Source organism: Canis lupus, chromosome X (genome assembly GCF_011100685.1).
Source record: "Canis lupus familiaris isolate Mischka breed German Shepherd chromosome X, alternate assembly UU_Cfam_GSD_1.0, whole genome shotgun sequence".
Taxonomy (NCBI): domain Eukaryota; kingdom Metazoa; phylum Chordata; class Mammalia; order Carnivora; family Canidae; genus Canis; species Canis lupus.
Window position 1 is genome coordinate 1,796,161 of NC_049260.1, and position 23,072 is coordinate 1,819,232.

Here is a 23,072-nt window from a genome sequence, read left to right on the forward strand (position 1 = left end):
GACTCGTGGGATGCTGTAGCAAAGTGCCACAGACATTTGTTCTCTCCCAGTTCTGGGGCTCAGAAGTCAAGAAGCAAGACGTGAGCAGGACCGGTTCCTTCTGGAGGCCCCAGGAGACAATCTGCTCCACGTCCCTCTCCCAGTCCTGGAGACAGCTGGCAATCATTGGTGCTCCTTGGTCTGTCGCCACCTCATCCAATCTCTGCTTCTGTCCTTATATGTTGTTCTGCTTGTGTGTGCATGTCTGAGCCCAGATTTTCCACCTTTTAAACATTGTAATATTTTATTATTTTTTTGGTACTCTCTATGCCCAATGTGGGGCTCAAACTCATAACTCAAGGATCAAGAGGTCGTGCGTGCTCCCCTGACAGAGCCAGCCCCGTGGCCTCAGATTCTCCATGTTTTATAAGGATACCAGTCATATTGGCTTAGACTCCCAAACTCCCAAAGTATGACTTAGTTATACGTACGATGGCCCTAATTCCAAATAAGGTCACATCTTGAGGTGCAGGGGTTAGGACTTCAATATAAGATTTTGAAGGGAACAGGACCCAAGTGATAACACCCTTGTGACCCCGTTAGAATGCACCATCCTGGGGCATTTCGTGCATTCACCATGTTGTGCAAACACCACCTCTAGCTCCAGGAATGTTTTATGGCCCACAAATGGAGACCTCATCCCCATTAGGCTCTTAACTCCCTGCTCTGTGCTCCCTGCAGCGCTTGGCAAACATCGGTCTGCCTTGTGGCTTTCTGTTTAACAGCCAGCTACCACGGGTGTTCAGCAATACATTGCAGGCAAAGACACCTTTGAAGGAAGGCCTGACCCCTCTAAGACAGTGCAGATGTCTTATCGGGTTTGGAACGGCGGCCTCTCTCCGGTTCTGTCTCCATAAAGCACACATGGCAGCTTAGATGACCTCATTCTTGGATGGTTTAAGATTTTGGCCAATCTTTCCAATGACCACATTACAGGGAAGGCGTTTCAAGGTCGCCCAGGGAAGACCAGCGGAAGACAAGCCAATCCGCTCCCTTGACCAGGAGCAGATGAACAGATATGAGCACGGGGAGGAGTTGCAGGCCTGACAAAGTAAGACGAATGTGAAGCCCAGGGGTGATAAGGTCACGGTTTTGTCTTAAGGGAGCTTAAAAGATGAGAGCAAGACCCAGTTAAAATGAGGAAAGTTGTTGAGAGTCTTGCACAAATAAGGAATGTCCCTCAAGCTAAAAGTGGAGGCCTACCATTTCTAAGCATCTGCCCTGCCTTCTGGTCTGATGGTGGCTGCGAGGAGAAGCCTCCCGTCTCCATCCCGCCTGCATCCAGAGCCCGAGCAGGATCTGACATATCTGTGTTGAGCGAGCAAACAAACTCAAGGAAATGCCACGGCATAGACGGGCCCGGCTGCTTCCGAAACTCTTTAGGCCCCAACACATTTCATGGGAAGCTGCGGGTTTGCCTCGTGTTCTGCTCCGTGCACATCTCGCCAACAAAGACGCGACCTGGATTTCCTTCGCCACCAAATCAAAACAGGGGAGTTGCAAAGGGATCGTTTCGTATTTCTACCACGCTCTCCTCCCTCATTGCTGGGCTCCGCTGCACCAAGACTGGGGCTTTGCCTCGCTTTGTTCTCAGCGTTGGGTTTGATGTCAAAGGCAGAGGCAGAGGAGCTCTGAAGCGTGACCGTGCTATCGCGGGGTTCTGTTGACGGTTTGGTTGATTTAACAGTGTGCTGATGGAAATGGCATTTATGGAACAATTACCAAAGGTAAGGGACACCACTAGTAAAGAGGATGGACGCACCAACGTCAAGACTGTGCCGACCCTTGGCCTACGCGGGTTGGTGAATCTCGGCCATGCGCAGCGTCGTCGCATGGGCGCGACAGTAAGGACACCCACATCGACTGGACTTGCAAGGTCCTGGAGTCGAAACAGAGTAAAGCGATTCATCAAAAGTTTAGAAATACAATAAAAGGAAGAGAAGAAAACCATCTTAGATCCCTTTAAGGAACAGTTTCTTGCAACACAGAATTCTACGCCGTGGAAGAGAAGCCACACATTCATCCCCATAGATGCTCCTTCTTGTGATTTGCTTTAACCGGTGCCAGGACTTTTCAAAAGTTTTGGATGGCACCCCCCGGACAATTAAATTGCATCTCACAACCCCAGGGCCATGTCATCCACGAGTTAACGAATACCCGTGGAAAACGTCCAGTGTTTGAAACGCTCTTCAAAATCCCCGAGGAATCCATAATTTGGGAACCCGAACCGATCCCTTTCTAAATTAGGTCAATGGAATTTCTTCTGGTGAAGTCTGGTCAGGCTGTTGAGACGATGTTTTTGGCGGCAAGTCCGCCCTGTCTGTGGTTCATCATTCTTTTCTTTCAGTGCGACTTTTTTTTTTTTAAAAAGTTCTTTATAAATTAAAGCACAACTTGAAAGTTCACATGAGGTAAAAGGAATATGGCGGTCATAGTTTTCTAGCATAACCGAGCCAGAAGTGTTCCTTCTTTACGTGGGCGCGGTGAGACCAGATCTCTGTGTAGACCTGAGGCAAACTCAACTCCCAAAGGCATCCACTGCTGTTCATCGCTCCCTTTATAGTACAGTTAAAAATAATTTTTGTCTTATTCTGAGAAGAAGACCACCCCGGTCAAAAAAAACTGTTACTAAAAAAGGAAAGAAAAAAAAAATGAGAGATGAGTCGTGAAAAGTTCCATTCACCACCTCCACGGCTTGTCTATAAAGCAAACCTAAAAAACATGGTAGCTGGGAAAATGCATTGTTGGATTGGCTTCCTTTGTGGGATTTTTTTTTTTTTTAAAGAAAAAGAAAACTGGTTTAGAAATGACGCGTGGCCTTTTTTGGGGGAGGGTAGCTAAGAAATGTTTAAGAGTGTGAAACCAATAGTAATATGGAGAGGATTCGAGGAGGAGGGCGCCTCTGTTCCTTTTGGCTCAAAGGGAGGGGCCAAGACTGGGAGGGGCTGGTGATTTAAGCACTTATGGTTTTGCATGAAAACTCACATTGTTGGGACACCCGGGTCGCTCAGCCATTGAGCGCCTGCCTTAGGCCCAGGGCGTGATCCTGGAGTCCCAGGATCGAGTCCCACGTCGGGCTCCCTGCATGGAGCCTACTTCTCCCTCTGCCTGTGTCTCTGCCTCTGTCTCTCTGTCTCTCACGAATAAATAAATAAAATCTTTAAACAAAAAAGGAAAACGCATTGTTGTCTCCAGTGCTTCTTGCTCCGACAGGTGATAAATCTCAAATTCGGGTGAGTGCTGAGGTCAAGCATTGATCTGCAGGTGTCTGGTGGTTGCACAAGGGTTCGCCCACTGCTTTTGGAAACTGAAGCATCCCTTCCCTTAATGTGCAAAAAAAATGCTGTGCGTGCAGCCGTGCCAGAAGGGAGTGAGCGTGAGGAATCCCGAACCCACTTCCAGTTCTGGAAGCGCCTCTGATACAGCGAATGCCTTTCCCTTTGTCCTGCTCAGCTTTAGAAAGAAAGAGAAGCAGAAAAGAGAAGAGAGCAGAAAGAGAAGATGTTCCGGCCTATTGCACATCGGGCATGTCTGATGCAGAAAACCGTGGGTGTCAAGGACCGGGTTGGAGGTGTGCACCGGGTGTGGACATCCGGAGCCGGGAAGGGTCAGGGAAACACATCAAGGACCTGGAAGCTACTGCCCGCGTCGGTGTTTAGAAACAAGTCCCTGTGTCTGGTTTGGTCCACACCACCAGCCGCCCGAACCAACCCATTGTGCATGCCCTGGCTGAGTCAGGAGCTGGGGCAGCCCCACTCACGCACCTGGGGGCAGCCCCAGAGCTCGGGAGGCGGCGTAAACCCAGCAGGGGGGCAAGGGAAGCAGGGAGGAGGCCTCAGAGCTGCTCCATCTGGGTTCGACCGGGGTCCTGGCGGGCTGGTGAGACACTTCGGGGTCATGCGCTCCTGCCCTTGGCCGTGCCTGCGCTCCCCGACCACATGTGCCCTACGGCCGCCTGCTGCGCACACATCCTGGCTCGTGGTGCACACGTGTTGGGGGAGGTGGTGGCCAAGGCATCCAGGCCTCTATGAGGTCAGCCCGGGCCTGCAGGAACTCAAGGGTCTCCGCAGCCCTCACACAGCCCCCTGGGTGCACTTCAGTGCGCGGTGCCCGGTGCATCATGTGGGTCACTGAAGTCCCAACGCAGCCCAGATTTTCTTCAGTTCTCCCTGTATCCGGAATCGTGACATTTTGCACCAGTGAGACTTGATGTTTTGGGTGCTCCCAGGTTGGGCACACACGCTGGGCGAGGGCGTGGAGGCAGCTGGTGGAGCTGGCCACCGGGGATGCACCTGCAGCTGTAGGCACCTGGCTGCGACTCTCCTTCAGGGGGCAGGAGGGAGGAGGCCAGTCCAGTTCTGCTGCAATAAATAAATAAATAAATAAATAAATACATACATACAAAATAAAGGAAAAAAGAGAAATATAAGGAATCACTCGTCCTTCCTTTGAAGGCAGGATGCGCCCAAAGCAAGGAAGCTTGGCTGTGGGCTGCTCCCTTTATTCCTATGACTCTTCCAAACCCCGCTCCGTGTAGTTACGAGACGCTACTAGCTGCAAAGTTGGGCGTTGTTAGGACTTTTTTTTTTTAATTAGGACTTTTTTGTGGCAATTTTTTACATCGCTTTGAACTAACGTTTATTCACCTCTTCCTCCCTCCCTCCCTCCCTTCCTTCCTTCCTTCCTTCCTTCCTTCCTTCCTTCCTTCCTTCCTTCCTTCCTTCCTTCTTCTTCTTCTTCTTCTTCTTCTTCTTCTTCTTCTTCTTCTTCTTCTTCTTCTTCTTCTTCTTCTTCTTCTTTCTTTCTTTCTTTCTTTCTTTCTTTCTTCTTTCTTTCTTCTTTCTTTCCTTCCTTTTCCTTCCTTCTTTCATCTTTTCCTACTAGCATGTCCCTGGGAAGACTTTCTCAGTGATTATTCTCAGACCTTGGCAAGTAGCGAGGAGCTCGGTTCTTTTTAGCCCAATCCTAAGAGTTCAGGTTGATTGAGTCATATTTTCGATCCATCTCTATGGGCGACACTTGACGGAGGTTCTCAATTCCCAGCTGTGTATCTATTTCCTACGTTCTACGAACCGCCCGTTTCCTTGGCTTCTGTTAATTCTGGGTTTTGTTTCTTAAAAATCCACCCCGTTTTTGCAGAGAAAGCTGCATTCTTCAGTGTGCACGATTTCCGTGATTAGCCACAGATTTTACCTGCATCATGACGCGAGCAGACCCCAGCAAAGCTACCTGATTCCCCTGTTGTTGAAGAAATGGCTGGTGTTGGCGATGACTTGCATGGGTGCCGTGGGAATCATGCCCAAGCTGCGGTGCCCTCCTATAGTCCCGGTCCCGGTGATTTTATCGCCGGTGGTGGCAGCCAGCGAGTACATGAAGTCGGCATCTGTGGGCAACGACAGTCCGGCTCTCGGTCTGCTGCTCACTCCCCGTCGCATCTCTTCCCCCATCTCCCCTGTGGCCCTGGGGAACCCCCAGCCATGCGGTCAGCGAGAGCATTTCCTCTGGGCTCAGGGGTCGGACACACCTCGCTCCATGCAGAATGCCAGGCAGCCCGTGACGCCCTTCCCGTGCCCGACACACACTGTCCCCGTCTCCAGCTCCTCCTGGCGCTGTGGGGACATCCTGTCCAGGTCCTGCTGGCTGCTTTGCAGGCGGCCCGGGTGTCTCGCTGTAGATGTTTTAAGCGATGCTTGTGTGTGTTTGGACGCCCCGTGCCGTGCTCCTTGGATGCGTCAGGTTGTGTGTTCATGGTCCGCACCAGGCTTTTGGAGTCAGAGCAGGAAGGTCTTCACGAACCTTGGAAAACTAGCAGTCATCGTTATTTCTTTTTTTTTTTTAATTAAAAAAATTTTTTTTAATTTATTTATGATAGTCACAGAGAGAAAGAGAGAGAGAGGCAGAGACATAGGTAGAGGGAGAAGCAGGCTCCATGCACCGGAAGCCCGATGTGGGATTCGATCCCGGGTCTCCAGGATTGTGCCAAACCGCTGCGCCACCCAGGGATCCCTCATCGTTATTTCGACTAGGATCCCGCCCCATCTTTCCAAAAGACTCCTTACGTGTGTGCACGTGCATGTGTGCAAAATAGGTGTGTGCGTAGAGACACGTGTCCGTAGAAACACACAGATGGTGTATTTACATGTATTGCCCTGGGGTTTTGGAAACGTTTTATCCTTTGCTGTGTGACTTTTAGTTATTTTTTATTATTTTTTTAAGATTTTATTTATTTATTCATGAGAGACACAGAGAGAGAGGCAGAGACACAGGCAGAGGGAGAAGCAGCTCCATGCAGGGAGCCCGATGTGGGACTCGATCCCGGGTCTCCAGGATCAGGCCCTGGGCCAAAGGCAGCGCTAAACTGCTGAGCCACCCGGGCTGCCCTGCCGTGTGACTTTTAAACTTGTAGCATTTGCCATTTTGCCTTTACTTCCCTGAACTCAGCATGACCCTCCAGCTTCTCGATTGCTTTTCGTTTTGTTTTGTATTTACTAGTCCTTTGGGTTTTCAGCAAATCGACGTACATATGTGTGAAGTGTTTTTTTTTTAAATTTTTTTTTAATTTTATTTATTTATGATAGTCACAGAGAGAGAGAGAGAGAGAGGCGCAGAGACACAGGCAGAGGGAGAAGCAGGCTCCATGCACCGGGAGCCCGATGTGGGATTCGATCCCGGGTCTCCAGGATCACGCCCTGGGCCAAAGGGAGGCGCCAAACTGCTGCGCCACCCAGGGATCCCTGTGTGAAGTGTTTTATATGTGTGCATGTACATGTATGAAAAATGGGCGTGTGCATACGTACACCTTTGGGTGTATATTGCACACAGATGGTATATTTACATGTACTGTGCATGTGTATATAGATGTATATGCACATCATGTATGACGGCATTTAATTCCTTTGTTTGTGGTTGGAATTATTTCAGCAGAATGGATGTATGTGTATGTGTGTGTGTATGTGTGTATATAACATGGAAATGACAGGCAGCCCGGGTGGCTCAGCAGTTTAGCGCCGCCTTCGGCCTGGGGCGGGATCCTGGGGTCCTGGGATCGAGTCCCCCATCGGGTTGCATGCACGGAGCCTGCTTCTCCCTCTGCCTGTGTCTCTGCCTCTCTCTCACTGTCTCTCATGAACAAATAAATAAACTAAAAAAATAAAAATAAGAAAAAAGGAAATGAAAGAGTACGTATTCATTCATGTGTGTGCAAATGCATGTGTGCCTGTATACACCCCCACACATATGCAGGTGTACATCTACATGCAAATATACATATTTATACCTGTATATACATACATATTTATAAATATATTTTGTTTCTTCTGAAATCTATTTGGTCTTTGTTTATTTATTTATTTATTTCAGAAGACCCTGCCTTCATCTTCATTATCACTTTAGTATCTCTTTACATCTCAAATCCTTAAAAATCAGGGCTTTGCATTCTCATTCAGATTTCTTTGTTGTCTGCCGAGTTTTTGGTGGGGGGTTTCAAATCTGCATTTTGCTGAGGCTGTGAATTCTTTTTTTCCCCTTTTTTAATTCAATTTGTTAACATATAGTGTCACACCCAGGGCTCATCTCATCATGTGTCTTCCTCAGTGCCTGTCACCCAGGCCATGAATTCTAACTCATTGTAAAATATTTTGTCATTGAGTCAGCAGAGCTGAGGAGAAAGTATCAATACTGACACGAGGGTGAAATACTTTTTTCTTTATTTTTTTTAAAGGTTTTATTTATTTATTCGAGAGGGAGAGCCAGAGAGAGAGCACAAGCAGTGGGGAGGAGCAGAGAGGGAGAGAGGGAAGCAGATGCCTGGCTGAGCAGAGCAGGGAGCCTGATGCAGGACTCGATCCCAGCACCGTGAGATCCTGACAAGAGCTGAAGGCAGATGCTTCACCACTGAGCTACCCAGGTGCCCCAACGGTCAAGCACTTCAAAAGAGCAAATGTAACTTTGCCTTTAGGAAGTGCTGGGCCACAGGGATACGTGGCAGAGGCCAATGTCTCTGGCGCAGGGAGCTCCCGGATGCCCGCGTAGGCTGAGACCCAGAAGGAAGCCCTGCATGTGGGTTTGGGGGACATGCACGTGCCCAGCCTCCCAGCTGCTCTGCAGGGGCACACATGGCCGTTGAGAACAGCCTCGGCACTTGGCTGCCCTGCCGGCATCTCGCCCTTCTGTTCCCCGCTGTGCCAGCCCTGCTGGGACCAATACCCCCATCTCCAAGAAGGGTGGACCCTGAGGGCATGGCCCGGCCATGGCCCATGAAGCAAGCGCTAAGCGAGTTCCGCGGGAGCCACCCCACGTGTGAGCGATCTCGCAGCCAATCCATGCACACCTCTGAGGCCTCTGATGAGAACCTGCGGTGCAGTGCAACTGTCCTCCCCAGGAACGGCCATGCGGGGTGGCCCGTTCTCAGGACACCCCTACAGCGGGACTCCGCCTGCAGCCACGTGGCTCAAGCGGTGAGATCCGTCGTTCAGACGACAGGGGCAGCTCAGGGACGCCCAGGGAAGCTGGAAGTGCAGTCCGTGCGGAGACACTCAGAGACAGAGTCCACCCTCGTGCACTCACTGCAAAGGCACGGGCTCCAGCATGGAGGTGGCCTTGCCGTGAGTCACACACAGCTATCCCGGGGCCCATGGCTATGCCCGGGGCCCCAGACCGGCCCTGTGTGTCTGCAGCTGCTCTCTGAGCACATCTGCATTCCGAGGGCCCCGTGGCGTCCCGTGTCCTCCCATGCAGCAAGGCCGCAGCCCTCATTCTGAAGACGCCCGACAGCCCACAGATGCTCGCTTACTGCCAAGCGTACGCCGTGCGATGTCACGGTCTACGGAGAAACCCTGGCCGGTGCCTGTATCTGCTCCAGAAAAGTCGTGCTTTGCTTTTTGCTCCCCACCCCCCGCCCCTGACAAAAATAGCAACGGAAAGTACTGTTGCTCTCAACAATTTGGGAGACTCTCCAGCAAAAGTGACAGCAAGTGAAAGAAGCCAATCCCTAAAGCTGCACGAATAGTGCATGAATCCAGTTCTCGGTCATCCCAGGAATGAGAAAATGATGGAGCTGGAGAACAGATTGGGGGTCACCAGGTCTCAGCCTAGGGCGGCAGGGGGAGGCACGTGGGTGTAGCTGTGCAAGAGCAGCAGAGTGGATCCTTGGGACAGAATGTTCTGTGCCTGGATGGTAACAAGGGGAACACCCTGCTGGGACGTGGTTTTGTAAGATGTTGTCTTTGGAAGAAAGCAGGTGAGGGGTACAAGGGCTCTGATGGAACGTTCTGTGTCTGGATGGCAACAAAGTGAATATCTTGGCTGGGACATGGTTTTGCAAGATATCGCCATGGGCGGGGCCGGCGGGGGGAGGAGATGAAAAATACAAGGGATCTCAAGGTGTCATTGCTTTTCCAACTGTGCGGGATCTGGGATGATCTCAAATTTAGAAGCATAATCAAATCTTCTCCAAGCTGCAGAAAAATTTGACAGAAAGAACACCTGTCAGTCCACTCTACTTCCTTCTCAACAGGCAACATGACATCGGGAAATGTTTTCTCTGCCAACCCTGGCTTTCCAGCAGAGGATCTGGAAGGGATTCAGACACAGAAAATCATTCAGGAGGCAAAGCGGAGGAATGACGCTCGTCTCGTAGCAGGTGTCCACGCGTCTCCGGGAGCCTTGGATGTGCTTGCATCTGTGGACTTGTGAGTCCCGGACGTGACAGCGTTCGCGGGATGCGCGGTGCTATCTGAAGGTATTGCCATGTCCGTTAGCTCGCAGGCCACACGTGAGCGGAGCCACGCCCGTTCTCCCCGGCCTGCATGGACTAGAGGACACGGTTACGCAGGCGGCAAATCACAAGTCGCTGTGACGTGAGCGAGGCTCAAGTTATATCCTGGGGATCGGACAAGCTCCTCTTAGGAATCATCTCACTTTGGCACCGGCAGTTAAGTGGGGTGGAGGCTGGACGTGCCGAGCCACACGGTTCTGCTCGCAAAGCCTGACTTGGGGGCTGTGGCTTCGAGGAGAGCTGTATCCACCGTGTTTTCGCAAGGCCGTGGGGCGCCGAAGGCAGCACGAGCTGAGGGCCACTCACTCTGAGGCACCTGGACAGTGTCATCCGGCCGCCGCTGGAGATTACAGACGATGGGTTCGTCAAAAGCAGCAAGTTCCCTTAACGGTCTCAGCGGTGGGAGCAGAAGATCGCATCCTGCTCTTCCCCTCTCAGTATCGCCTCTAATCTACCCAAGTTTTTGGTCCCACGTGGCCTGGATTTCTCACCATCAGCTGCTCCCGAGCATGTTTCAGGATTAACACTCGAGGCCGAGCAGGGATGTGTGTACTTTCCAGAAACCCTGTTTCTTTCCCACCCGAGTCTGTGCCCACGTTCTCCTTGCTGTGAGCCTGATCCATATCGCGGGATCGGCCCCACCACCCCCCATCTCCCTGGGTCATAAATTCTCAAGTCCGAGATGGCAAAAAATAGAAGTCAAAACCTACCATGAAAGCATGATTCACGTTCTGAGAAACTAAATCGTATAAACATTTCGCTGGCCTTCCTCTGACATTAGGCGTCATGGGCTGGTGCCTTCAATCTAAGTAATTAATCAAGAACTGGTGTGTTTTGTTTGTTTGTTTTTTGTTTTTGTTGCAATGAATGAGTCACTAAATTCTACCCCTGAAACTAAAAAAAAATAAAATTAAAATACTGATTTTTTTTGTCCTACCAATTTTATGACCCTAAAAGTAAAAAAAAAAAAAAATCAAGAAGAAACTTCTGGTTTTTATATCCCAGTCTGCATCAGATAATCTCCAAACCTCCTTCCAACTGCCTCGACGTTTGAGAATAATTCTATCACTTAAAACGTGACAAGAACGGAAAACAGATACACATTCTTGCTGTTATCTTGCTCCCCCTTTCAAACGTTTGGGAACTTTTAGCATTCAAGTCATTGTAGGTTCAGAAGGTGTTGCAAAAATAGCACAGGGCGATCCGTCTGTTGTATGTAGTTTATGTTTTAATATTTACCAGGGAGGTAGTTACCCAATATGTGCATTATTCAAATGAGCACATTATCCAAATCGAATTTCATTGATTCACTTATGCATCTACTGCCCCAACACCTATAACCTTTAACATTACATTATGCATCAGCTGGATCTGTCTTAATCAATGGCCGAGATTTGCCATTATGTCATATATTATATTAATTGCATCATATCATAACATATTAATTATATCATATTATATTGCATCATTATATTATTACATCATATTACATGATTATATTGTATCATATTATATTATATCATATTATGAGCAGTTTCTTACCTGTGGGGTCCAACGCTAGGCTCTGGATTCCAGCCCCAGTGGCCAGAAATGGTCCAACCAGTGTTTACCCCCTTAGTTAAGGGAACAGTGTTTGTGAGTCTCTGCTTTTAACTGGTGCTGTTTATACAGTTGTTCAAAGGTCTGTTGATCTAAGCAAATCTGTCCAAACAAATGCCTCTAGCAGTGGTAATAAGCAGCTGCTCGGGTAGCATATTAGACACACATTCAAAAAAAAAATATCAAACTTTTGGAAGAATTGACCTCTTGATGTCAAGGCAAACTCATCAGCATTACTCAGAAAATGCACCAACCTAAGAAGGAAAATCTGAGGGGGGAAAGCATGTGAGTCTGAAGGAAGACAGACCAACCAGAGACGTGGCTCCTTTTTCAGAATCATGATGTCCAACGCTCAGCTCATCTGTTCCTGGAGTCTGTGACTTTACACTTTACCTGTACATGTACTTCTTTTTATCAGAACATTTTTTTAATTCTTTTTTTTTTTAAGATTTTATTTTTAAGTAATCTCCAAACCCAACATGGGTCTTGAACTCACAACCCTGAGATCAAGAGTCCCATGCTCCACCCGCTGATCCAGCCAGGTGCCCCCTCAGAAGAAATTTTAATATGCAATTCTTTTAATTATTGTGAAACGAATATGCTCACATCATAGCAAACCAGGAAAACCAAAGCACATATTAAAGTACAAATTTGGCAAATTGGTCTAGACGGAAATCAGATTGGTGGTGGCCAGGGGAGGGCGGTGGGTTATGGAGTATTAATGACGACAGGGTTCCTTCCTGGGACGTGATGAAAATTCTCTAACATCAATTGTGTTGATAATTTCACATTATAAATATACTAAAACCTATGAATGATATATTTTCAATGGGTGAATTTTATGGTGTGTACAACTGTGATAAAAAGTTTTTTTTAATTTAAATTCAAGGGAGTTAACATATGCTGTATTATTAGTTTCAGTGTAGAGCTTAGTGATTCATCAGTTGCATATAACACCCAGTGCTCATGACATGACATAATAAAACAATATTTTTTAAGAAAATTTACTCAGAGGGTCACAGCCAAGTGATAAACACAGTTAATATTTTGCTCCATATTGTTCCATTTTGGGGAGGCATATTTGAGAAGATGTGTTTCTCATAATATAGAATTTAATATGCTACTTTTGTTAGTTGATATTATGTTATTTTCTGCTCTAAAATATATCCAAGTTGTGCATGGAATTAATCAGGTTTTTCCATTTCTTTCGTTTGTTTGTTCTGTTTTGACCATCTACCCACAGCAGTATGTATAAGGCATAAAAACATTGCACCCAGTTGTGGACTGAATGTGTGTCCCCCTCCCCCCAAAAACTTGTATATGGAGGCGGGAGCCTTTGGGAGGTGATTGGGTTGGGATGAGGTCATGACGTTGGGGCTGTCATGATGGGATTAGTGCCCTAATAAGAAAAGGAAGAGGGGCCAGAGCTCTCTTTCCCTCCACCATGAGAAGACATGGCAAGAAGGTGCCACCTGCAAGCCAGGGAGAGTCCTCACCAAGGACAAAATCCAGAATCTGGAAAAGTGGGATTGGATGTGGGCAGTCAGGTAGAAATCAAAATGCCATGTCTATGAAGGGAAGGAGAAACTCTTCTTCTACCAGCTTCAAGGGCTCCCAGCTGGGCTAAGACTGAAATTCAAATAAGACAGATTCACAGGACAAAACAAAACAAAACCCAAAGTTTTATTCCGTGAGCATGGAGGTCCAACAATGAGATTAAGACGTAAAGAACTAAGCAAGGTGGGCAGTGTTGATGCTTTTCAAAGAGATAATAAATCTCGTGAGTTATGGACAAGACAGAGAATGTCACTTTGGGAGCCCCAGTTAGTCAGGAATTCTAAACAGAATGTGAGCGGGGGTGGGGGTAGTAAATTCCTAAGGAGTAAAGAGCTCTGTTTATCCAGCCCTCTGGGCTCCGCATGTCCCATCTGTGGTGATAAGGATGTCTCCCTCTCTCCGAGGACAAGAGGGCACCTTGCACGCGGCAGATTCATTTCTCACCTGCAAGGGGACAGAGGAGGAGCTGAGTGTCCCATCTTTTAAGTGGCTTCTATTTAAAATATCAACATGTCAATGCGGCACATTTGGGGGCAGCCTGCCCTCAGCCCCTGCCACTATTGGGATTGAAGAGGCAATTAATGTCTCTGGGCATCATGTCCTGATGCATGAGCCTGGCTAAGATGGTGAGGGAGCCATGCAGGAGAAGCAAATCCATAACTTGAGGGGGAAATATCAAATTCAAGGTATCACCAGTGCATCGAATCATCGCACAGAACACTTTAAACACGATCTAATATGTTTTATGTTAACTGTATCTCGACAAAGCAGGGGGGCAAATAATCAATAAAGCTGGACGGAGTAAGTGTGGTGCACACATACAATGGAAATACCATTCATCTCTTCAAAAAGGGAAATTGTGCTTTGGCAATGACATGGATGAGCTTTTGAGACGTTTGCTCGGTGATGTGGGCCAACTGCAGAGTGACAAGAACCACAGGATTCTGGTTCACTGAGGGGAGTGTACCATGGTTATCTCCCAGGAGTAGACTAGGTTGGCTGTTTCTTCGGGGCTAGAGAGAGTAAAATGGGGAGATGGGGTTCGGCAGGTGTAAAGTATCAGTGGATCAAGATGATCATGCTGCAGACATCAGGTTGTAGGCAACTTTCATGCAATGTGCCCATAAAATTTTGTTCAACAGTGAATCTCATGGTTGGCGTTCTTACCACGGTGAAGACAAAATAGCGAGCTTTAAGCTGGCACCCAGGGACGCACATGGTCACCTGGGGATTCCGTTAAATGCAGATTCTAATCCAGCAGGTCCTGGCTGGGGCCTGAGATCTCCTGAGATCAACAAGCAGTTGGAGATGCAAGACAGTCTCCATGACATTTAGTAGATTGCTAAAAAGTAGTCTTCAGAAATTAAAATGTGAGTTGAACATAAGGGAAGAGGGCTACCCCTAGGTGTAAAACACAAAATGACATTAGGGGATCCAGCTCAGGCTGGGAAAATTGGGGAGTTTGGTGTTAGGAAGGGATGTATGAACCCCTTCCAGGAGGCCCTGGGATCCCAGGTCTGGGAGCGTGACCTTGTACCTGAAAGGAAGCAGCTGGTCCCCCAATGGTGGCAGGTGTTTGAACCATCATGGCAGGTCAGTGGGCATCCTCTGGCCTGAGCTTGGTGATGTTGTGTCCACAGGGAAGATGCCATGGAACTTCTTGCTCCTGATGCATAGGGATGGAAAGAAAGGCCGAAGAGCATTTCTACACCAAGCAGGGAGAAGGTGAGTGAGCATGGATGGTCCTTCTGTGGGGAGTTGATAATTGGATAATCCATAGAGATTAGAGGTCATGGGATCAGGGGAAGAGGGCTGTGTCTAAAGAAGAGGTTAGAGCTTCCATGCTGGGGTCATATCATGATGGTCAGTGAGTCAAAGTAGGGGGCTGGGATGCTCATGCCCAGTGAGGGGAGCATGGACTAGGGGGCGGGTAAGAAGCCCGTGATCCATCTCAGGCAATAAGATACAAAGATCTGATCTTGACTATGAGAGTTTTGGTGACAAGAGTCAGATGGGGTGGCCAGGGGAGCAGGGCATGGATAGGAAATGCATAAATGGAGCCTCTGAGAGATGGCTTGGGCACCAATCGAGAGTTGCCGCTCCTTCAAATGAGTGGCGTCACTTCCTAAAAGAAAAGGTTGAGGCGAGGCTAGGTTGAGGGGGCCGGCTAAGCGGTATGTGGTCCTTCCCGCACATGTACACGGCAGGATGCCCAAGGAGAACCAACCCATTCTGACTGCCCTGCCTCGCGGCTGTGCTGTGTTGGCGAAGTGATGGAAGCTTGGTCAGTCTCCGTTTATGGACGCGGGGGGTCCCCTGCCTCTATCCCACGAGAGCAGCGAGTTGAGGGGATTCCGACAGTGGGAAGAGCCGGGTGTTGTGTGTGGGTACATGTCGGACATCAGTGTCTCTCTCCCCCTATGACCCGGGGAAGCCTGCCCACACCTGGCTGAGTCCAGTGGGCCGATGACCGCCAAGGTTTGCCGTGGGAAGCATCCATCGTTTATCTTCATGCAAAGCCCACCTTGTAGTCCCGCTACAGGAGATTCCGTGGGCATCCCATACTCCAGCCCGCCCATGGATAGAACTGGCATGAGTCCCTTGCATTGTGCACATCGGCTGCTCATGCACCAGAAGCTCAGGGCACGTGGCTGCCACTGTGCCTGGCAGATGCCTTTCTCCCCTGCCTTTGTGATAAAACACTTTATGTGACATTCAAGCCTTGTGATTATGGTACCATGCCTCCCTCCAGCTCCTGGAGATGCCCAGAATCCCCAACAGCATTGGCGGCAGCTCTGGAGGTTTCCTTTTCCTTTAGCCAAAAGAGCTGGGTGCTGGGCGGGGAACATCTGGAATCCCCTAGTCTACCAGGACAGCTCGTTCCAAAGTGACTACATCCCAATAAAAGGGAAACCGAGACATCACACCTCCTTCCTTATGTGCGTGAAAGCTGTTACAGTCTTGGCTCGGGTCCCAGAGGCCGGCTTTCCATGTCCAGCTAGAGAGCCACGGCACAGCATCCTCTTTGCTTTCCAGTCTTCCCTTCTGCAGATCCCAAAAGTCGCTTCCTATCGAGTACACGACAACAGTCAACGTCAACATTAAAAAGAGATGAAGAAACAAGGCCAATAAATGGGTTTTGCAGCCTTCATCTGTGTTTTCTGTCCTGGGCATAGCAAAACCTGTGTTCCTGACACCCTACAGTCTCCCAGAAGAGGGACACTCAAATACATCCTAGTGAGGGTTAAAAAGTAAGTAAGTACATGGCCCCACCATTGAGGATCTTCGTCAAATATATATATATATATTTTTTTACCAGCAATTCTATGTCATAAACTTATTGACTTACTGTCCCATCCTCTTATTTTCATAAAATAGAAAAGTATGGTAGACACGGCACTTGAATTCCCAGGTTGGAAGATGAGAAGATACTTCTAAATAGATGAGAATGGAACAGATGAGATTGCCTGCTGACAAATCCATGAGACGCTTTGGAATGACTTTGTCTGGGGCCATTTTGATGTCCGTCTGCTGCCCTGTCCTCCCCGTCCAACTTCTTGCTGAATACCCCAATCTTCATGGTTGGGTTTATGTCCACAGAACTCTTGCATGAGGGAAGAGCAGAGCTCTATCACCAAAAAAATGCAAGGAGTCCGAATATATCATCTTGCGGTGACGACGATAACAACAAGAACACACCCTTTGTGTTGTGCGGGCAGAAACGCATGCGAAGGACACATAGAAATTGCTTTTAGGGTCACGAGAGTAGAGGAGCTCCATGAAGGAGGCAGAGCCACCGCTCAGGGACACCTTCTCCATTCTTCCCTCTAGAAGTGGCCACAATCGGGAATGAGGACAGGAAGTTCCTGTAAGGGTCATGCCCCCTTCCTCCTGCCCCACGATACGTGGTCCAGAAGTTGAATATGGAAACCAGATGGAGATACACGGCTGAGCCCGGGTGCCCTGCCATGGGGTCAACAAGGACCCTCCCAGACAAGTGACAATGGAACCCACAGAGGGCCATGCAGGGATCCAGGGGGACACCGGCGACAGGAAACATTGACTCCAGGGTGCATGTTTAATTCCATACGGGCAATGATTCACTCTCTGGTTTTCTCTTTGTCCAAAATACTTTGGCGCGTTAGGTAGAGAGAGAAAAATGTCAGGTCTTCCCTCCGCTGGAGAGAAACAACGTAGGATCTGGTGCAGCTCGTCCGAGAAAGGAATCAGCAGCTCCGTGACTCAAAAAAAAAAATGCAAATACAGTTCGGTGTTTCGTTATTGCAATGATGCCTGGTGGATACACAGAAACACTGGCTCCTGATACAATGGGGCACTGGAAGCGAGCCAGACGCGATTTCTTGTGTAAGATCTTGCAGAAGCTGAGCTGAAATGCTTCGTAGCACCCTATGAATAGCGGCAACAGTGATCCCAACGCCAGCGCGTGAACCAACCTCATAAATACGATCTGAGAGGGAGATGGTAACAACGCGGAGACGTGTGCGTCCAGAAGGCAACGTGAGATCGAACATGTTGTCTCTATTTGCAGGAGAAGATTTACTAACACACCAATCTGAACACTTAGCTTATTTATGATACATCATTTGCTGTGTAAATCGTTGTCGGCCGCAGCAGCATGCAGGGAAAGAGATTCATTTCATGGAGAAATGGCACATTAGGAATTCACTGTTTGCTTCTTTGCACGTGGCCTGAACGTAAGTGCCCTGATTCCCATCCACCCAAACGTCTTTGCTACGAACGTAAGAGCTCGCGGTCAGAGGGGGCGGGGGTGTCCAAGTCATAACCGGAAATTTCCAGACATCGTTCATCTGCTCCTTTTCAGGGGGGGACATTTCTAAATGATATGAAGGGGGCCAAAGATATTTTTTTTAAAAATAATTCATCTAAATGGAATAGTCGTTGCTCATTCATACGTAAGGAGTCCCCGAAGCAGGAACGTCATATGCCCCCATTGACTGGGAAGGTTTCTCCAGAATTCTGTGTCATCGAAATAAGGAAATGGATTGGGGAATGTGAATCTACATTCTGCAATGCAGATGAGACATTATTGTTCCAGAAAGTGGGAAATTTATTCTGATCACTCTGGGAAGACACGGACCCCAATGAACAGCAGGCAGGTAGATTTGAGGGTACCTTTCAACCTAATATAACGTTTAGGACCACCGTTTGTTTTTTTTTAATAGAAAAGGGTCATGTGCCTCATTTGAAAACAGAGGTTGTTGGGGATCCCTGGGTGGCGCAGCGGTTTGGCGCCTACCTTTGGCCCAGGGCGCGATCCTGGAGACCCGGGATCAAATCCCACGTTGGGCTCCCGGTGCATGGAGCCTGCTTCTCCCTCTGCCTGTGTCTCTGCCTCTCTCTCTCTCTCTCTGTATGACTATCATAAATGAATAATTTAAAAAATTAAAAAAAATAAAATAGAGGTTGTTGATAGAAACATGAAGTCTTGGAGGGCTAGGAGGGCAGAGAATTTTAGGGAACGGTCATCAGCATGATCGATTAGGGGGCTGGGATTGTAGGACCATATGCTTGCCCTGACTCTGTCTCTTTCTCTCTGTCTCCCTCTGGCATGTGAGAGCATGGTTACTAGTTTTGGGCAATGCAATTTATTTAACATCAATCTCTCCCTGGCGTGCCTGGCTGGCTCAGTCGGTGGAGCACGCGACTCATGATCCCACGGCTGTAGGATTGAGACCTACATTGAGTGTAGAGATTGCTTCAAAATGAAATCTTAAAAAAAATTTTTTTTTAAATAATAAATCTCTCCCAAATGAATGGATGGTTACCAGGTGGATGAGGGAAACAGGTGATGGTGATGAAGAGTGCACTTATGATGATGAGCACAGAGTCGTGCAGAGAACCGTTCGATCACAGTACGCACATCCGAAATGAATATAGCGCTGTACATTAACTCTACTGTGATTTAATTTTTTTTAATTTAAAAAAGGAAAAAAAAAAAGAAACATAAAATAAAATAAATCTGTACCCACCGGTGGCATCCCAAGACTGGACAAAGTGAGCAATATACTCTACATAGAAGAAAGAAGGGGATGCGTATCTGCAGGAAAATGTAAACGTAATAGGAGAAGTCACCCAAAATGTGTGTTATTCAATTCCCACCTAGGCACCGGGGATAGTTAACCTTATCGATGATGCAACAGTCCAGCCTGAGAACGTGTTTTGTTCATGCAAGTCGTAAAATAAATCGCTACAGTTCCTATGCTGTCGTGATAATACGGTGCGTAACGGAGCTTCAGGTCACTGTGCTTGTACCGATTGTGTTTTAATGGGTATGGTCTCTTGCACGGCAGTGAGTTCAGGAAACTCAGGGCAAACCCCAACATGGAGAACGTCCACACACGTGTGTTCACTCTCAGCTGTTCACAGTCGTGCAAGTGCACTGCGGGCACCGTTGTGTGTGCACACGTCTCATACCCCCACGTCCTCCCGGGGGTACAGAGCGGAAATCACTCATGGGAAGTCGTTTTTAAAGAAAGATGTAACATAGCTTAGTCCCAGTCGATATTATTATTATTATTATTATTATTATTAGTTCCTTTGAACACCATCAGAAGCGTTAATAAATGAAAGTCTTCACCGGGCACGATCGTTAGGCTTTATGATCTTATGGTCGCTAAGAACAAAGTTGCTGTCTTGCAGAAGGGGATTTGCAAAGCAATGCATGCAGGCTGTGCCACATGTTGTACCATTCTGTGTTTGCTCTGGGGACGATGGAGGCCATGGATGCTGGTGTCCATCCCTACGTGGCATTGGGTCCTCTGCTGAGTGACTGCAGGAAGGCTCCATAAGTCACCCATTGCTGCGTAACAAGTTGCCCCAAAGTTTAGACGCTTCAAAGAAGAAACATTCACCGTGGCACACAGTTTTTGAGGGTCATGAGCTTCTTGCAGGGGCTTCCAGCTCATGAGGTTGCAGCCAAGATGCCGGTGGAGGCTGCCATCACTGGAAAGCAAGAGTGGCCAGTAGCATCCCCGTTGGAAGAAAGACTTCCTCGGTCCCTTGTGATGTGGACCTTGCCCAAAGGTTGCCTGTGACAGGGCTGCTGGCTTCCCCCAGCGTGAAGGGTTCAGCGGGGATGGTGAGCAAGATGGAGGTTGTATTGTGTTTCGTAATGTAGGCGTCCAAGTGCCGTCCCTTCTGCCATATTGGTGACAGGGAGCAAGTCTGGGGATGTCTGGGACACACACACCAGTCTGCAGCATGAATATCAGCAGGGCAAGGCCATGAAGAACCACTCTGGGGGCTGACCACCCCACAAAGAATGACCCGAGAGAACCACTCATTGAGAAATACCCCATGGGACTTTGTGGGAGCAAGAGGCAAATATGTCTTGTCCGCATTCCCTGAGTTTGGGGATTATTTTTAGAACACGTAGCATGCGTTTCTCTACACCACATTCTTTTCTGAGACTTTCAAGTGGGAGTTTTCAAGATGAAAAATGACACTCTGGAAAGAGAAGCTTTGCTTCTGATTGTGCCTTCCCTGGGTTCGTGCTGGCACTTTTCTCGATCTGTTCCCTGCAACGGGTCCACCTATGTGGCCACAAGGACATGTCTGCTGCCCAGACTGGGAGTTAGTCTGCTGCGCAAGTCGAAAGAATTTTCATTTTTCGCAACAGCTAAACCAAAGCCAGATTCTGTGAACGGTTTCGCTGTTTTTTAGTACATTATTGCAGATACTGTAATGTCAATGCCTTGCTGCTTCCTCCTACACACGCAAAAGTGAAAATCAGGGCTGATTGTGTGTTTCTGAGTTTACGCATCACATGACAGGAGGAGGTATCCAATCCAGCAGATGCAGCCCTAAGTATGGGAATGATTCAAACCACCTAGTGCTTACACCTCTTGCACGCAGACACCATCTGAGACATTTGGGGAGCTTTTGCTAGTGTGTCTCCAGGAACAAAAGGTGAATTTTCAGATGAAAAGTGTTAAATGTTTCCTCAGGCATCATTTATGTGCATCATATCGATTATGAAACATCCTGACCGTCCACACTGTAGTTACAGGAAGGGCCCTTGGGGGTGTGTGTGAGTGCATGAATGTAAGCATGTGTGTGCGTCAGAGTGTGTGTGTGCAAGCACATGCATGTGCAAAGGGTGTGTGTATAGGAGAGTGATTTGTGTCATGCGTGCACAAGTGTGTGCATGCATGTGGGGTATGTGGTCTATCATGTGCATGTGTGTGAGTGCATGAATATGGGCATGTGTGTGTAAGCATGTGCAAAGGGTGCGTGTGTGTTTTAGTTATTTGTGTCATGAGTGCAAGTGTGTGCATGCATGTGGGGTATGTGGCCTATCATGTGCATGTGTGTGATGCATGAATATGGGCACACGTGTGTGCCAGCATATGTGTGTGGTGTGTGTGCAAGCACATGCACATATGCAGGGAGTATGCATCTGAGTATGTGGATGAGTGTGTAGTCTGTGCTGTGTGTATATGAGTCACGTGTGCAGAATGTGTGCTGCATGTGTAATGTGTGTGTGTGTAGCCTGTCATGTGCATGTGTGCATGCATGTGGTATGTGGTTGTGCACATGTACGGTCTGTGTCCTGTGTGCATAGTGTGTGGTACGTGTACATGTGCAGCATGTGTGCTGGAGAAGCCCAGAGAGATGTGACCACTGAGGAGAGTGTGCACATCGATGCACAACCCAACACGGGTGTGCTTGTTCTAAAGCAGCCAGGACCACAGAGAGGAAGGAGCCTGAGCAAACGCCTGTAGCCCAGGACCATCCGAGGGGCCGGGGCTCCTCTGTAGGCAGATGTGGAGGGAAGGTTCCAGAATGATCCTTCTCTTTTAAAATGAATGGAAACAAAACAAACACACATGCGAAGAAGCAGGCACGTTTTGAGTTTACCCAAATAGCCAGGCTTTTTGCTGAGAAAATGCTTTCAGTGTCACCAAAAGCCTCAGAGAAGGGGCTCATGGTGGGGGGGACGGCAGCTGGGAGACGCCGCTGCTCGCCGCTGCTTTGACCCAAGTGTGTTGCAAGGCCGAGGCCCACGGCATCCAGACTTGACAGCAAACAGCCTTTTCCCACCAACTGCACAGTTTGCAGCCAAACCAGAAAGGAGCCTGAGTGTAAACAATCAATAACTCACTTGCAAGGCCTTTGAGTTGGCTTCAGCGTGGCCAGCAGCACGTCTTCAGCAGCTCCGTCGGCTAAGGAAGGGGTCAGGGGGACGGGGGCTCCAGCCATCACGGGCCTGCCGGGGAGCTTTTGCTCTCTGTTTGTAAGCAGAAGTTGATCTGGGTACGGCTGGAGCATTTCCCACTTCCTGGGACCCATCTGTGCCTCTGGACTCTGGGGGGATGTTGGGCAATTGCCTTGAACCCAAGCAGTGCATATGATTCAGATCAAGTCATAAAAAATGACCCAAGATTAGGAAAAGGAGGATGAGCCGGAGAGAGGAATTTACCGTTGGTTCTGTGCACACACCAAGAGGCAATTAACTCTCACAAAGATCCACGTGATCAGAGTTTTATTTTTCTTTCATTGGTTGTTCATTGCCTGGAACCTTCGAAACCATGCAAACAAACCTAATCGAGGCTTTCTGTGTGCTGACTATTGTGCTGCAACCACGTCCATCCTCAAAGGAGATTCGGTTTCTTAGGCATTTGTGTAAGTCTACAAGAAAACATAACTTCAATGGATGGAAGTCTTTTTTCTTTTCTTTTCTTTTCTTTTCTTTTCTTTTCTTTTCTTTTCTTTTCTTTCTTTCTTTTTTTTTTTTTTTTTTACCAAAAGTGGTAAAGTGGGACTAGACCAGGGGTTGGCAAACTTTCTGTAGCGAGCAACAGAGCAAAGGTTTTCAGCTTTGTGAGTCACTGGGTGTCTGTTGCAACAACCTAACTCTCGTGGAATGCAAACACGGTCATAGGTAATATGCAAATAAGTGGGTAAGGCTGTGTGTCAATAAAACTTTATTTGCACAAGCAATGGCGAGGCCAGATGTGACCCACGAGCCTTAATTCCCTTACCCCGGAGGAGGTTCTGATTCCTTACAGTCCACCGATCTGTCAACTCAAACTTGAGCCATGTGCTTCCCTTATTCTGA

At 48.2% G+C, this 23,072-nt stretch overlaps 1 long non-coding RNA gene across 1 annotated transcript; it reads right to left on the minus strand.

Moving 5' to 3' along the window:
* Nucleotides 1-13,075: 13,075 nt before the first annotated feature.
* On the minus strand, nt 13,076-22,770 carry LOC111094877. The gene is made up of 3 exons (XR_005385889.1): nt 22,116-22,770; nt 14,508-14,636; nt 13,076-13,414 (listed from the first exon to the last, which is right to left on the minus strand). It is a non-coding gene; the product is annotated as an uncharacterized LOC111094877 (long non-coding RNA).
* Nucleotides 22,771-23,072: the final 302 nt, after the last annotated feature.